Raw genomic sequence first — 17,512 nt, forward strand, 5'->3', positions numbered from 1 at the left:
CGATCGACTCCCACAGCTACCCAGATTACACCTCCTCCCACCCTTCCCCCTATAAAAAATGCCATCCCACACTCCCGATTCCTTCGCCTACGCCACATCTGCTCCCAGGAGGACCAATTCCACTAATGAACTACCCAAATGACCTCCTTCTACAAAGTCCGCAATTTCTGCTCCAACGTAGTCGACGATGCTCTACATCACATCTCCTGCATTTCCCTCACCTCCGCCATTGAACCCTACTCCTCCAATCGCGTCTAGAACAGAACTTCACTGGTCCTCACCTTCCACCCCACCAACCTCCGGATACATCGTATCATTCTCCATCATTTCCGCCACCTCCAAACAGACCCCACCAACAGTGATATATTTCCCTCCACACCCCTATCAGCGTTCCAGAGAGACCACCCCCTCAGTGAATCCCTCGTCAGGTCCACCGCCCTCCCCCCCACCAACACAACCTCCACGCCTGGCACCTTCACCTGCAACCGCAAGAAATGAAAAACTTGCGCCCACACTTCCCCCTCACGTCCATGCAAGGCCCCAATGGATCCATCGACATCTGTTGCAAATTCACCTGCACCTCCACACACATTATTTACTGTATCCTCTGCACCCGATTTGGCCTCCTCCACACTGGGGAGCCAGGCCACCTACCTGCGGAACATTTCAAGGAACATCTCTGGGACACCCGCACCAACCAACCCAACTGCCCCGTGGCTGAACACTTGCACTCCCCCTCCAACTCCTCCCAGAACATGCAGGTCCTTGGTCTTCTCCATCGCCAGACCCTGTCCATAAGATGACTGGAGGAAGAGCGCCTAATCTTCTGCATAGATCTGCATAAACACACGGGATAAATGCAGATTTCTCCAGCTTCCACACTTTCCCTCCCCTCCACCTTATCTCAGTCCCTACCCCCGGATTCAGCACCGCCCTCTTGACCTGCAATCTTCTTCCCAACCTCTCCGGCCCCACCCCCGCTCCAGCTGATCGCCCTCACCCTCACCTCCTTCCACCTTTCGTATTCCCAGCGCCCCTCCCCTAAATTCCCACACCCACCTTTATTTCAGCCAGCATGGCACACCAACCTCTTTCCTGAAAAAGGGCTTATGCCCGAAACGTCGATTATTCTGCTCCTCGGATGCTGCCTGGCCTGCTGCGCTTTTCCAGCACCACATGCTTCAACTCAGATCTCCAGCATCTGCAGTCCTCACTTTCACCTAACATCATCACTGAGCCTCCAGACAAAGTATTGGTGGTATGGCCCTCTCTCTATTTATATGTTTAGGTTTCCTTGGGATGTTGGCATCATTTCCTGTGGTGACGTCATTTCTTGTTCGTTTTCTCAGGGAGTGGTAAATGGGATCTGATTCAAGGTGTTTGTTGATAGAGTTCTATGTGATTATATAATTCTTAGAATTCTCGTGACAGTCACTGTTTGCCTTGTCCGAGGACTGATGTGTTATCCCAATCTTAGTGGTGTCTTCGTCATCTGTCTGGAGGGATTCTAGTGAGAGTGGGTCATGTCTCTTTGTCGCTAGTTGATGTTCATGTACCCTGGTGGCTAGTTTTCTGCCTGTTTGTCCAATGTATTGTTTGTTACACCCCTTGCAAGATATTTTATACATGACATTAGTTTTGCTTGTTGTCTGTATAATGGCTTTCAAGTTCATTGTCTGCTGTTTTAGTGTGTTGGTGTGTTTGTGGGCTACTATGATGCCAAGAGATCTCAGTTATCTGGCATTCATTTCCGAGACGTCTTTGATGTAGTGGGAATTGGCTAGGGTTTCTGGACGTGTGTGCCTGTTTGTTTGGGTTTGTTGCTGAGAAATCAGTGGAGTGTGGACATTGGAAAATATTTTTGAATATACTGTATAGTTGATTTTTTCGGCTTTTCGTAGTTCCCCTGTGCTGCAGCGTGTGGTGGCTCGTGAAAACAATGTTCTGACTGGAAAGACAGAAAAGAGACCGAAGAGTCAATGTTTTCACGCAGAGGTTGGTGCGTGCATGGAATGGCCTGCCAAAGAAAGGGGTGGAGACAACATGTTAAAGATATCTCGATTGGGCATGAATAGGAAATGTTTGGTGGGATATGGACGGGGTGCTGGCAACGGGGTCTAGATTAGGTTGGGGTATCTGGTTGACGATGGGCGAGTTGGCTGAAGTATTGTGTATTGTACATCTCTTACTTCATGACTTGATGCTGTCTCTTATCGGCTCTTCATACCTCTCTCGTTTGTTGTCCTTCTGCCTAATTTGCAATCTTAACTGCCCTAACTGAGCCTTCTTCTTTTTCCTCTTGACTTGAGATTCAACTGCTTTAATAAACCACGGCTCCCTCACTCGATCATTTCATTCCTCTTTGATAGATATGGACTTCTGAACGACGCACAGTAGCTGTTCCTTGAATAAGCTCCACATTTCAAACGTGTGTATTCTCTACTATTTCCTTCCACATCCTATGCATCCTAAATCTTGCCTCATCGCATCGTAATTGTCCTTCGCTCAGCTACAACTCTTGCCATGCAGTATATATCTATGGACTTGCACCACTAAATTAAAGGTAATTGAACTGTGGTCATTATCACCAAAGTGCTCAGCTGCATTCAATTCTAACACCCGTCCGGGTTCCCTACCCAGTGGCTTAGCCTCTTGTTGGCCTGTCCCCACGCTGTGTCAGGGAACCTTCCCACACACGTTGAACTAAAACTCGCCCATCTAAAGTACTCGATCTATATCACTTCGAATCAATATTAGAAAAGTTAAAGTCCCCTGCAACATCTACCCTGTGACCTTCGATCCTATCCAGAATCATCTTTGCTATCCTTCTTCCTACACCTCTGAATCTTTTCGGAGGCCGAGGGAAATCTCTCAACAGGGTGACCTTTACTTTCCTACTTCTAACCTCTGCCCAAACTACCTCATCAGACAGTCCTCAGCACACGTCCTTTCCACAGCCATAGTCTCATCCCATTTGCCAGCATTTGGCCTAAATCCCTCAAAGCCCTTCTTATTCATGTCCCATCCAGATGCCAGTTGCATGTTTTCATTGTTTCAGCCTCTACCGCTTCCTCTGCAGCTCATTTCATGCACAAATCACCCCCGAACATGAAAACCTTGCCCCTGAGGTCCCGTTTTGAATCTTTCCCTTCTCGCCTTAAACCTGTGCTGTCCACATCTCGTCCTCCCTACCATGGGATAAAGACATTGTGCCTTCACCGTATCTCTACCTCTCATGAAATGTGAACCTCGAGAGGTCACCCCTCAGACTCAGACACTCCGGTGAAAGCAGTCCAAGTTTATTCAGCCTTCCCCTCAATCACAGTCCTTCCAACTTTCTTGTACGTCTTTTCTGAACACTTCCAACTTTGACAATATCTTTCCAACAACGGGGAGAGCAGAACTGAACACACGAAAGTGTACTACCCAATGTACATCTGCAACATGACATCCCAACACAATCTGCAGAACAATAAGGGTAAGTGTATTGAAATAGCTCTTCGCCACCCTGTCTACCTGTAACTAATCCTTTAAGTAACTATGATCCTCAACTCTAAGGTCTCTTTGTTCAACAACACTCAATCGGACCCTCCCAATAAATGCATTATTCCTTACCTAATTTGCCTTTCCAAAACTTTAACACCTCACAGTTATCGAAATGCAACTCCATCGAGTGTTGCACCAAGAATTCCCTACTCCTTGAAAGAAGAAACGACATTCCGTGAGATTTCCAGCTTACCTGCTGACTCGACATGCCAGCTCTATGTTTCACACAATTTCCTTTGTACTTCAGCTTTCTGCAAATTTGTTTCCTTTGAGTAATATTCTGTTCCTTTCTTGTCACTTCCAAAATGACCAACTTCTCATCATCAATATCAAACCCAGCACATCCCTTTGACTCTGAAGGATTTCCACCAACCTGACTTAAAACTCACTCCTACACACATTTTTAAAAATTCCATGTCCACTCAGCATTCTACACTTTGTTCATCACAGTTAATATCGGGGGATTTGAAAGCTCCTGCGGTTATTACACAACTAGTTTTAAACTTCTCTGTGAGTTGCCAGCATATGTGCCCTGCTATATCTTCCTGACTGTATAAGCATTTATAGAACAAGCTAATCAACGTTGTTGTTGTCTGTGTTCTACTCATATCACATGACATTGTGGTTACTCCCCACTTTACGCACCTCTGTTCTAACCTGAAGATTGTGAGCTCCCAGATGTTGAGACCCTCGTCTGTACCTCTCGTCTACCATATCACTGTGACAGCGCTATCAGCCCATCACACAACCAACACCCTCAACTCATCTGCCTGCACTGGTGTGTAAAAGCATAGCCTCAAACGTTTCATCACAAAAGGTTCACTAGCTTAAGTTTGGCACTCAGCAGCGGCCTTGGGATGAGTTGAGATTATTTCCATTGAATGGCCGGGCCCCTTTGGATTTCGAATCTAGCAACACCACTTCTTTCCCATACCCTTACCGCTGTGCATGCTCCCTTTCAAGAATCCGTAAGATGTGGTGTCAAAGGTGGCTCAGTGATTATCACTGCTGCCTCACAGCACCAGCGACCAGGATTTGATTCTAGCTTCGAGTGGCTGTCCCTGTGGAGTTTGCACATTCTCCCCGTGTCTGCACAGATTTTCTCTGGGTGCTCCAGGTTCCTCCCACAATCCAAAGGTGTGCAGGTCAGGTGAATTGACCATGCTAAAATTGTTTTAGGAGCATTAGTTATGGGTAAATATAAGGTAGGGGAATGGGTCTGGGTGGGTTACTCTGCGGGAAGTCGGTGTGGACTTGTTTGACCGAAGGGCCTGTTTCTGCACTGCAGGAAATCTAATCTGATAGTTAAATAAATCCAACGTATATCTAGTCTGGATGCACTTAGATGCCGGGACAAGCGTGTGTGCTGTCCTGGGTGTGAGTGTTGTCGAAGAAGCATCCACTAATCATACCTGCATGGCAGGTAAAGAAACATCCCTGTCTGAGTACTGGAATCCAGCCAATCAATATGGAAGTGGACAGAGAAAGTTCAATCAATCAGGAATCTGTAAATTGACATTCAACTGTGAATGGAGTTGTATTTCGATAACTGTGAAGGCTCCACTGTTTACTTTTCCTGAATGGTTTCTAAAGAATGATCCGCAGACCTTTAATTTAGTTGAACTGTTATTACATTCATTTCAACCATCTGATCTATTTTGCGTTATCTCACATTTCTTTAGATATCCAATAATTGCATACTTTTGTCAACTCTGGGAGGACACAAGGAGCAGAAGGGCACCCTCGAGCCCATCATTTCTGCTCCACCATTCAGTGAGAATATGGCTGACCTGATCATCATCAATTCCGTTCTCCTGCCTTTCTCCCCTTAGGCCCTTTATTTACTTCCCAATTAAAACTTTCTGGCTCCCTCTGTCCCTCTCACCCTCGGTCAACCAAACACCACCACACCCCCCCAGCCCCCTCTCCCCCTCGTTCTCTCTCTCTCTCTGCTCTCTCAGACCTTGGTGGTGAAGAATTCCAGAGACTCGCTTCCCTCAGAGGTAAGAAATTCCTCCTCATCTCTGCATCAAATCTCTAATACCGTACTCTGTGGTGAGGCCCTTAATTTATCGACTCTCCTACCTGCCACAGTATACAGCATTTCCAGTGAGAAAATAAAATGTATTTTGTAAGGCTTTCATTATATCTCCAGCAGAGAAGTAACACAGTGCCTCCTGTTGTGAAACTGGGGAGAACAATTGTTGATTTGGAGACAGGAAGTCAAAATTTGGAGTTTGTAAAACCGTAAAATGCTAAGGAGGAAAGCATTTTAATGGGTGGATTTTATTTGCATGGTTAGAGATTTAAATGCAAAAACATACAAACAACAAACTGAAACTAAAGACTGAACGGCTGTGGGTGGCACAGTGGCCCAGTGGTTAGCACTGCTGCCGCACAGCGCCAGAGACCTGGGTTTAATTCCCGACTCAGGCGACTGACTGTGTGGAGTTTGCACGTTCTCCCCGTGTCTGTGTGGGTTTCTTCCAGGTGCTCCGGTTTCCTCCCACAGTCCAAAGATGTGCAGGTCAAGTGAATTGGCCACGCTAAATTACCCGTAGTGTTAGGTAAGGAGTAAATGTAGGGGAATGGGTGCGTTGCGCTTCGGTGGGTCAGTTGGGCCGAAGGGCCTGTTTCCACACTGTAAGTAATATCATCTAAAGTTGGCAGACCAAGGAACAGTTTTTACTGAAACAACTGACATTTGAATCAGCCACTTCGATGCAAAAACTCTAGTAAATTTCAAGCTGAAGGTTTTGATAACACAGGACAAATCTCTTTGTAGGAAATATTAATATATGATCACGGGACTAAAAGGAGGGGACAGTTGGAGAAAGACCCCAGAGATAACTGCCATTCACTTGAGCTTATCGTCCTGAGCTCTCAGGAATCGTTGGCTCTGACAGCCTCCTCGATGTCTTGGAGGAAGCACCATTTTAATAACAACGGGGCCAATGATGGAGAAGGCGTTACTGTCCGAAGAATCGACTGACAAGGATCAGAACATTTCGTTAAACACATAACCTGGTTGTAATTTTCAGTGACTAAATTCTACTCTTGCAATATGAGTGCAACTGGTGCTTTTTGGAACAGCATATCATTAGAATCTTGTTTTATTCAGACACACACACACAGACAGACAAATACCCGCATGCACACATATATTTTGTGGGGTGAATTTGTACTTGCAGAGTTACATTGCACTTTGCTCAAAAACTGCATGCATTCATATAGAACTCTGAGCTCAAACACTGCATGAATTTATGACAATCTCTGTCATCTCACTTTTTAGATTAGAATCAATCTAAACATCAGGTCATAGACAGAGAACACGGGGGGCTAACACCTTCAACATATTGTCTAGCTATCACCATTATTAACAGCTAACCCGAGAATGCAATTTTTAAAAAAAGGGTTTTGAGATTTACACATGAAAGAAGTGAAACTATCACTGTATTCTAAAAGATGAAAGGCTTAACAGACAATCAATTTTTCAATGTATAATTTCAGTTACATCACACTGTGAATTGTTGGTATAAATTCTGTGTTCCGATTGAGCCCTCCACAATCACCTGATGATGCAGCGTCTGTCCGAAACCGAGCGTGCTTCCAATTTAACCTGTTGGACTATAACCTGGTGTTGTGTGATTTTTAACTTTGTTTTATTCAGGAATATTCAGAAAAAGGACAGCTATTTATTTGGTTTGGTAATAGCTTAATTTAGTTACTCACGTTATAGTCAGATAAATAAATTTCTATTTTTTGATTCTAAAGTGAGTTCTTGCTGTTCAACTTGGGACTAAACACCACAACCAGCTGACCCTACTAGCTATACAAAGAGAGGACAAGGAACGCAAATTTGGCTGGGGCAACATCGTAACAATAGGACAAGCTAGAGGACAGCCAGAGAATTTCCAGAAGCAAACCACTCATCCACGCTCCCCATTAATGAACTCTTTGACCCAGATCCAATATACCAAGCAATACAATGAACAGCTGGAACCAGGCAACAGGAAGCAGTGGGAATGGAACAAAAGAGGTTCCAACTGCCACAATGCCACAGCGCTTCACGGGAGGCTCCACAGCATTGAGCATGTCATCTAAAAAGGGAATGTAGCGTTTACAAACAAAAATCCCAGGCTCGGCCAGCATACCCAGGACAACTGCAACTAGGAGCCGAGATACAAGTCTTTAGTCAAACCACGAACCCTGGAACAGGGATGGCGCTGTGTGCCGGTGATATTGTCACACTGTAAATGTTGGAGGCAAAAATTACTCAAGATGCAAATTTGGAGCAATTCGAACCACAGTGTCTCATACAACATCGTCTGGGAAGATCGGAGGTCACTGGAAGAGTGGGATTACAACCAAGCAGTCTCTCCAAATACAACAGTCATCATTCTTTTATATCTTTGACCAGGCAAAGCATGTAGGCCCGTTTACGTTAATGCTTTTCCTCTTGATGATTCTCAGTCAGTTCCAGTCCTTGGTCAGTCACAACATATTCCCATCAGCAACAAGCTGAAGCAAGATGTTTTGCTGTTATCATGTCACTATTCTCAATAACAGGAACAGTATCTTGCCATGATAGGCACGTTTGCCACAGCTAAGTACAGAGGTTAGGTTCTCTCTCCTCTTAGCACATTTGTCCATTGACTTACATTGCATATATTTCCTGCCTGCAGTTAGCTTTGCTAACATTCCTGTTACATGCAATTGCAAAGGGAAGCACTTTTTTTTTCAGTAAGCAGGTTTTGGCCAAATATCCCAACATACACTCATAACTGGGCGGCACGGTGGCACAGTGGTTAGCACTGCTGCCTCACAGCGCCTGAGACCCGGGTTCAATTCCCGACTCAGGCGACTGACTGTGTGGAGTTTGCACGTTCTCCCCGTGTCAGCGTGGGTTTCCTCCGGGTGCTCCAGTTTCCTCCCACAGTCCAAAGATGTGCGGGTCAGGTGAATTGGCCATGCTAAATTGCCCGTAGTGTTAGGTAAGGGGTAAATGTAGGGGTATGGGTGGGTTGCGCTTCGGCGGGTCGGTGTGGACTTGTTGGGCCGAAGGGCCTGTTTCCACACTGTAAGTCTAAAAAAACTTGAGAATTGTTCACATAATACCCGATTTCAGTAACTAATGTCATCACTGAAAAAAAACTGTACCTCGGTACCTTTGTAAGTACGCTGGTGCTGTATGTGGTGACTCATAAACGTTTTGCTGGGGTGCATCTGAGTGCATGTGATAATAAAGCTAATTCATTAATTAATTACAATTGAATACTTTGATGTTCGTGTGTACAATATGTCTACCTTTGTACTCACAAGTTGAAAACACAAATGAGTTATACCTACTGAGGTACTGATACACAAGTTCTACGATGAGAGTTTGTAATAGTTGTTTTGGGTACAGTCCTGGTGGGTGTTTTGTGTCCTGTGCTAAAGCTGCAATGAGATTTTATTCAAATCTGTCTCTAAATATCTTCAAACTCATATCTTAATAGATTTGTTTCAAATGTTTAACTTAATTTATTTTATCAATACACTTCGCTGCATGGTTTAAAATATCAGCATTGTCTGACTGTTTCATTCAGAGGCATCTCAGTGAAAACGAAAAGCAATTCGAAACTTGTTCGATGGAACCAGGAGCCAGTCAGGGTACTCCACCGTTCCGCTGCTTATGGTCATCGCAAACAAATATAGAATTGGCTTATCTCTGGAATCAGAGGAATAATGGGGGTCTTGTGCTCCGCTGATGCAAATGCATTTGCCTCCTTATCGTATCATGACATTCACAATCAGAATGAAGGGGTATTTCAAAACTTTCTTAAACTCCAAGTCCAACAATCATCATTCTTTTATACCTTTGACCTGGCAAAGCATGTAGGTTCGATTACATTAATGCTTTTCCTCTTAATGTTTCTCAGGCTGTTCCAGTCCTTGGTCAGTCACAACATATTCCCATCGGCAACAAGCTGAAGCAAGATGATTCGCTGTTGTCATACCACTATTCACAACAACAGGAACAGTATGTTACCATGACAGTCACAGTTGTCCCAGTTACCTACAGAATCTAGGTTCTCTCTCCTCTTAGCACAGCACTTGTCCATTGACTTATATAACAGATGTTTCATGCCTGCGGTTAGTTTTGCTAATATTTCTGTTACATGCAATTGCAGAGGAAAGCACGCATTTTTTTTCAACAAACTGGTTTTCAGCAAATTTGAAACATGAACATTGTTCCCGTAATACCCGATTTCAGTAACTAATGTTATCACTGAGAGAAGCTGTCCCTCAGTACCGGTGTAAGTATGCATGTGGCGCTGTATGCGGTGACTCATAAACTTCTCACCGGAGTGCATTTGAGTACATGTGACAATAAAGATAATTCATTAATTAATCACCATATACTGAAGAGTTGCTGGTTGTCATCAACAGAAGAGTTGAGTTAAACCCTGAGAGATCACCTTTTAGAACTGAATACATTGACGGTCATGTGTACAATATGGAGAAAAAAGCTGTCTAAATTTGTATTGAAAAGTTGAAAACACAAATGAGTTATACCTACTGAGGTATTGATACACAGATTCAACGATACGTGTTGTGCGATAGTTGTTTTGGGTACAGTCTTGGTGGGTGATTTGTGTCCTGTGCTAAAGCCGCAATGAGATTTTATTCAAATCTGTCTCTGAATGTCTTCAAACTAATACCTAAATAGGATGGATTTGCTTTAACTGTTTAGCTTAATTTAATATGTCAATAAACTTCGCGGCATGGTTTAATTGATCAGCATTTTCTGACTGTTTCATTCAGAGTCATCTCAGTGAAAACCAAAAGCAATACAAAATGCGTTCTATGAAACCAGGTGTCAGTCTGGGAGCTCAGCGGTTCTGCAGCTTCCGGTCATCACAAACAAATATAGAATTGGCTTATCTCTGGAATCAGAGGAATATTGGGGGTCTTGTGCTCCGCTGATGCAAATACATTTGCCTCCTTATCGTTTCATGACATTGACAATCAGAACGAAGGGATATTTCACCACATTCTTCAATTCCCTTCTGAACATAGTCTGGGTCACTGCATAAATTGCAGTGTTGGTGCAGCAACTCAGTAACTGCAACATGAATCCCAATTCTTGCACAAAGTCTGGTATATATATAGCCACCCGTGTCACAAATGTCATGCGGGTATATATAGAAATCAGCATCAGCATTGACCATAACAGGATGAAATTAGCAGAGATAACAAAGAGTAGAATGATGGATTTCCTTCGATTCTCCATCTCTTGGTCTCTAGGACCCTCCCCATTGCTGCGATTCCGGAGTCTCATACGGGCTCTGCTACTCACCAAAATGTACCTGACGGTGAATGCATTGAGCATCAGGATGAGGACAAATGGGACACATGGCGTTAGAATGTGATGGAGAAATTCAATTGCAACCCAAGCCTTTGAATACCTGATATCAGTTACAACATGGCAGAACCAAGGCATGTTCTGAAGTTGATACCGTTCTGTCAACATGAAATACCAGAAAATGTTCTTCAAACAGCTCAGCGCAGTCACTATTAACAGAACAACAGTGGCTGTTTTCTCAGTGCAATATTTAGTTTTTACTTTCTGGCAACAGATGGCCACAAATCTATCAAAGGTGAAAGTGACAGTGAACCAGACAGAACAGTCAGTGACTGCATAAAGCAGGACAGCGTGTATATTGCATACAGGGATGTGAAACAGGAAGGAGAAGCGTTCCCGAAATACAGCAGGGATCTGTCTCAAGATCAGATCCAGTATGACGACCAGAAGATCCGCAACTGCCATGGCCATCAGATAGTGAGTGATACACTTAGAGAGACCACACTTTCCCCGAGACATAATGACAATCGTCAGTAAGTTAACTGTGAGGAATGAGAAAACATAGTGTTGATATACATTCAGACTCAATGCAAACTTACCTGCTTAAATGGAGTAATAACTGGCGTTTCAAAACATTTCAGTCTATGCAGCTCTGACATGATTGAGTGTGTCCATTGGCTGAAAATGGGGGAGTCAATTCTTTGGAACAAAATTATCCATAAATTAATATTGACATGTTGGGATCCTGTAAATCCACAAATAAGGAGCACCACATAACTCGATCATGCAAATTGGAAAATTAACTCGACTGCAGGGTCACATTGAGACTAACATACCCAAAGTGAATTCAATGTTGTGTACACTTTGGTATGGAGATGTGTTTTGTCTTGAAAAAGTGACACCAGTAAACGAAATGTACTTAATTGCAACATCATCCAAACATTTCTCATTAATTTCCCCCTGTAAATAGTGGAGGCAGATATACTCACAAGGAACTCCAATTGCAGCCAGGACAGGATAGTAGCCAGCTTGAGTGATCTGCAGTATGTAATATATCCGTTCGGATAAAGATAATGGGAAGAAGCCAGCATAATGTTCAAGCATATAATATGCCAAGGATATACTCTTTCCCATTGCTGTGAGATTCCTATCTATTGATCTCAGGTTTGACTCCATTGAGGGAACACTTCAGTCTATGACTGTCGGATCGGGCTCTCGACCCTTCTCTCTAAAAGGTGATCCTTGTTAATGTCTGATGTGATGTTCCCGTTGACAATATGTGCTCGCCCATTGAAAGACGTTGCTAAAATAAACAGGTCTGTGAACTCTCCAAAGGCGCAATTAGGATCCGTAGGGATTGGGATCAATTCCAGTCACTGAAGCAAACAGGTTTGGTTAACACCTCGTTAATCTTGCATTTTGTTTTTAATCCAAACACACTTAAGTTGAAAGTTAACTCAATCGGACTGCGGGTACAGTGGTGTGAGGGTCACTGAGGGTAGGAAATGTTGCGAATCTCTGAGTAGCCCAGGTCAACCCTCTTTTGATCTGGCACAGTGGACAGAAGATCATGTGATTGCATGCTTCCTGAATGGGACAGTTCCTACCTTTGATCGATAGATCAGCCATTGCTGGTGGTGTCTGGAGCAAATATGCAAACACATATAAAAGATAATCATTTGATTCTCTGTGGCAAATAAAATGACTTAATTTGTAATCAGTAAGAACACATTGTAAAACTGAGAGGGCTGAGTATGCATTTTGGGGTGAAGGGTGAGAGATGTGGGAGTGATAATCACTATTGGTTTCATGCTAATTTGATAACAAGTGATACAAGCATCATCCCAATATGTTCAATGTTTTCCCTATCACGGAATTCCCGACCATCAAAATCTGTCATTTACCATTAAGAGTTAATCAAAACATGCCTCCTCCCCTGCTCGATCGAGACTCTGATCTCCACCTTCACAAACACTCCCTTCACCACCGAGGCACAGCGGCAGCAGTGTGTCCTGTCGACAAGACACACAGCCAAGATTTCTTCAAGAGTACTTTACAGTCCGGCCATTTCTACCATGACTGGAAGGATGAGGGAGAACTCATGCTCAACGCAATGTAAACTGATGCTCCCTGCACAGTCAATGTTCAGTTGTAGTAGTGCGTACTATCTACAGGATGCACGTTAGAAATTCACCAAGGCTCTTCCTAATAAAAGGCTCGTTCAATCGAGAAGGACCAAGTGCAGCAAACAGAAGGGAACACCATCTCCTGCAAGTTCTCCTGCGATCAATACCACACCATCCCGACTTGGTGCAATAGCAACTGTTCCTTCAGTGTCACTGGAGTCAACTTCCTGGAGCTCCCTCCTTAATGGCACTTTATTGAGTGTCCCGACATCACACACAGGGGAATGCAGTATTTTGGGTAGGGAACATGGATAACGTACGATAACTTAATATAAGATAAATTGAGATGAGATAAGTTAAGACAAGGCATGAAAGCAGGAATTAGTGCATTCGGCCCATTAAGTCTGCTGACCAGTTTTTTTTTCAGTCTCGCGTTTTTTACCCAGACAAACTTTGGTGTTACCACTCTGGGAACAAAACTGTGATTATACATGCCCTCATTATTTTAAGTCGACTGTCTGTTGCTCCTTAATGCAGTCTCCTCTACATTGGTGAGACTGGACCCACTCCCTGCAGCGCACTACAGGGAACATCTCCAGGACATCCACATCAATCAACCCCACTGCCCCGTTGCCCAACATTTCAACTCCCCCTCCCACTCTGCCGAGGACATGCAGGTCCTGGGCCTCCTCCACTCCCGCTCCCTCACCTCGTGGCGCCTGGAAAAAGAATGGCTCAGCTTCCACCTCGGAATCCTTCAACCCCAGGGCATCAATGTGGACTTCACCAGTTTCCTTTTTTCCCCTCTGCCCACCTTACCCCAGTTCCATCCTTCCATGTCAGTACTGTCCTCTTGACCTGTTGTTCCTGCCAATCTCACCAATACAATCCACCCTCCCCTCTGGCCCATGACCTCCATCCCCACCCCCATTTACCTATTGTACCCTTTGCTACCTGCCCCATCCTAGTCTCTGACCTCTCACCTCTATACTGATCCCCATTTATCTATTGTACTTTTTGATACCTCCAGCCCACCCCACCCCCCACCCCCACCCCCACACACACACCATTTTTCTCTCCTCCTTGGAGGTTCCATGACTCAATTCTCGATCAAGGACTTTTGCCTGAAACACCGATTTTCCTGCTCCTCGGATGCTGCCTGATATGCTGTGCTTTTCCAGCACCACTCTAATCTAATCTCTCTTTGATATGGTCTAGTTTTATGGCGCGCACCCATCCATCGAAATGACCATCTTTAATTCTTCTGAAATCTACTTAAGTCTGACCTGGTTCTTTCTTTATCTTTCTGAACCGCGATCTATACGCTTCTGGTACCGATTCATAAGTGCTCAAGTATCCTGTTTGACCTCTTCATAATCCTTTGACCACTCAACTAACATTGCAGCAAGTAGTTCATGAACTTTGCCTCCCAATTTAGTCTGAACTAGCATTACCCACAAGTTCTTGACCACTCCATCTGCCTAGCCAGCTTTCAAATGAAGTTAACAAGCCTTCAACCGCTTTCACATCAACATGTGACAGTGTTTTAACATTTTCATATATAGTGCTACCTCTCTCTTCATTTCTATCCTGTGAACGTGACTTTCCTGAGTAATTAGCAACTTCTGAACCTCAAATTCTCTCTCCACTTCTCTTTCATCTCTCTCTCTCTCTCTCTCTCTCTCTCTCTCGCTGTCTTTCTTCCCTTGTACTCAACTAAGAACTTTCCTACCTCCCTTTGTCCTCTCTTTCTCTCGCTACTTTCTCTCTCTTTCTTGTTCTCTCTCCTTTTCTTCTCTCTTTCTCTCTCTTTCTAGCTATTTATCCAACTATTTATCGATCTATCTATCTTTTTCTTCCTCTCTTCTCTCATGGCTCTTCTTTCCCTTTCTTTATCTCCATTTTCCTCAGTTGTAATTTAATTTTCGAAGTCTATGCACTTGTCTGTTTCTCTGATACACTGAAGTGCCTTTCTAACTCCTTTACAATAACAGCTTTACTCTTGTCCCTAGTTAAATCTAATTATAACCTATTTGCTCATTCTAAAAGCATGACCTTCCTCTGACTTTCCAAACTTTCCTGGCACATTTAGGAATCATCTTCAAACCCCAGGACGTCTTTTGCAATCTTAGGACTCAGTTTCCTCACTTATAAATTAACCAACCACAAGTAACCAAAACTAATCAAACTATGATTTACTTAACGATATAGGACACTAATCGACAAGTGTTGAAATCTGATGGAATCTTTTGTCCCCAGAACTATTCAAATCTGTCAAAATCTCTGATTGAATCTGTCTAAATGTGTCCAAATTACGGACCTGAGACCTCAGACTGTAACAACACGGTGTGAACCCTCTGTTAATTAAACCAATCACACAGGACCAACTCACATTGCCTCGTATTCTGTTGAAATATGTGTGACAGCGAGCTCGCAAATTCCACTGTTTAAAGAAAAAAATCATCATTTTTTTCTTTAACTCGCAAAGTAAGCTTTAAATAACAAGTCTTCGCCCCCTTTCTCTGAACAGCATATCATCTGCCGACAACTCTACATTAATATACTGTTCCAATAAAAACACTTATATCAATTGCATCAACTTACTTTCAAAATCATCCAGCAGCTATCGTCTCTGGTGTCATTATGGGGAAGGTGTCTTGGGTTTCAAGTGTTTACAGGCGATTGTAGGGGTTGGAGGAGGTTACAGAGATATGGAGAGGGAGGGGCTGGAAGAGGTTACATAGATAAGGAGGAGATGTAGCAGCTGGAGGATATTGGAGAGATAGAGAGGGTTGGATGGATTGGAGGTGGTTACTTAGATCAAGAGGGGTGTGGGTACCGGAGGAGGCAACAAAGATAGGGAGGGAGTGTAGGGACTGGAGGGGGATATACAGAGATAGGGAGGGGGTGTCGGGGCTTAAGAGGGTTACAGAGATAGTGAGGCTCTGTAGGGGGTGGAGAGGGTTACACAGAAAGGGAGGTACTGTAGGAGCCAGCGGATGTGGCAGAGGTAGGCACGGTTGTAGTGGATGGAGGAGGTAATGCAGGTACGGAGGGGTGTAGAAGCTGGAGGGGATTACAAAGATATGGAGGTATAGTGGCAGTTGGATGACTGAGATAGAGTAAGACTATAGGTGCTGGAGGATTTTAGAGTGATAGGGAACGGATGCAGCGTTTGGAGAACGTGACAGTGACAGGGACGGCCTGTAGGGCCTGGACGCGATTGCTTTTGTACTGGAGATAGGGCCTTTCGGAGAGCAGTGGAACACAAGGATCTTGGAGTTCATTTTCACAGCTTTCGGAAAGTAAAGTCACGGGTAGACATAGCAGTGAAAAAAGGTAGGGTACACTGGCCTTCATCAGTCAGTGCACTGAGTATAAACGTTGGGAAGCAGTGTTGCAATTCTAAACACATTGATGAGGCCGCACTTGGTAGTACTGTGCACTGTTTTGTTATCTTGCTATACAAAGGGTGTTCCTAAAATGGAAAAAGTGCAAAAGAAGTTTACAAGGTTGTTGCCAGGATTCAACGGTCTGAGTTATATGAAGAGGTTAGATAAGCTGGGGAATTTTTTTTTATCGAGAGTAGAAGACTGAGAGAAGACATTATAGAGCTTTAAAAGATCAAATGAAAGGCATGGATAGGACGAAACAACTCAGTCTTTATCCCAGGGTTGATTAATTGAGGACTAGAGGACATCAGTTTAAAGTTAGAGGGGAAGCAATAAAAGGGAATCTGTGGGGCAACGTTTTTTTACACAGATGGTGTAATACGTGTGGAATGAGCTACAGACAGAGGTTGGTTGATGCGGGCACATTAACAACATCTAAAAATAATTTGGACAAAGCGAAATATGGATAGGACAGGATTAGATGTATATGGAACAAGTGCAGGGTAACAGGATTATCATAGATGGACATTTTTTTTCGGCATAGAGCAGTCTGAGCCAAAGCACCTGTCCTCGTGCTGTAGGACTCTATGAGGCCATGACTCTAAAAGCAGAAGCTGCTTTTGCTCTCTCTGACAAAGGTACTTGCCAGGAACTGCAAAGTATCTCTAACTTTGTGATGCACGTGGTTTGCCCCACTTTATCAACATAATATTCCAGTCTTGGAATTTGGAACGAGTTAGATTGAGTCACAGCATTGGAATTCCAATAATCTATGCTGAAACATTGATTACCAGCAGTTTTGTGAACCAAAATGATCCAGAAACTCCATTTGCCTTGAGTCATCTCTATGATGTCTTTGGAACATTACTTCTACTTCAAAGAATCATAGAGTCCCTACAGTGTGTAAACAGGCCCTTCAGCCCAACAAGTCCCCTGAAGAGTATCCCATGCAAACCCATTTCCCATTACTCTACGTTTACGCCTGTCTAATGCACCTAACCTATGCATCCCTGAACGCTATGAGGAACTGGAGGAAACCCACGCAGACACGGGGTGAGTGTACAAACTCCACACAGATCGTCGCCCGAGGTCGGAATTGA

The sequence above is a fragment of the Hemiscyllium ocellatum genome, chromosome 41 (genome assembly GCF_020745735.1).
Source record: "Hemiscyllium ocellatum isolate sHemOce1 chromosome 41, sHemOce1.pat.X.cur, whole genome shotgun sequence".
NCBI classification, from domain to species: domain Eukaryota; kingdom Metazoa; phylum Chordata; class Chondrichthyes; order Orectolobiformes; family Hemiscylliidae; genus Hemiscyllium; species Hemiscyllium ocellatum.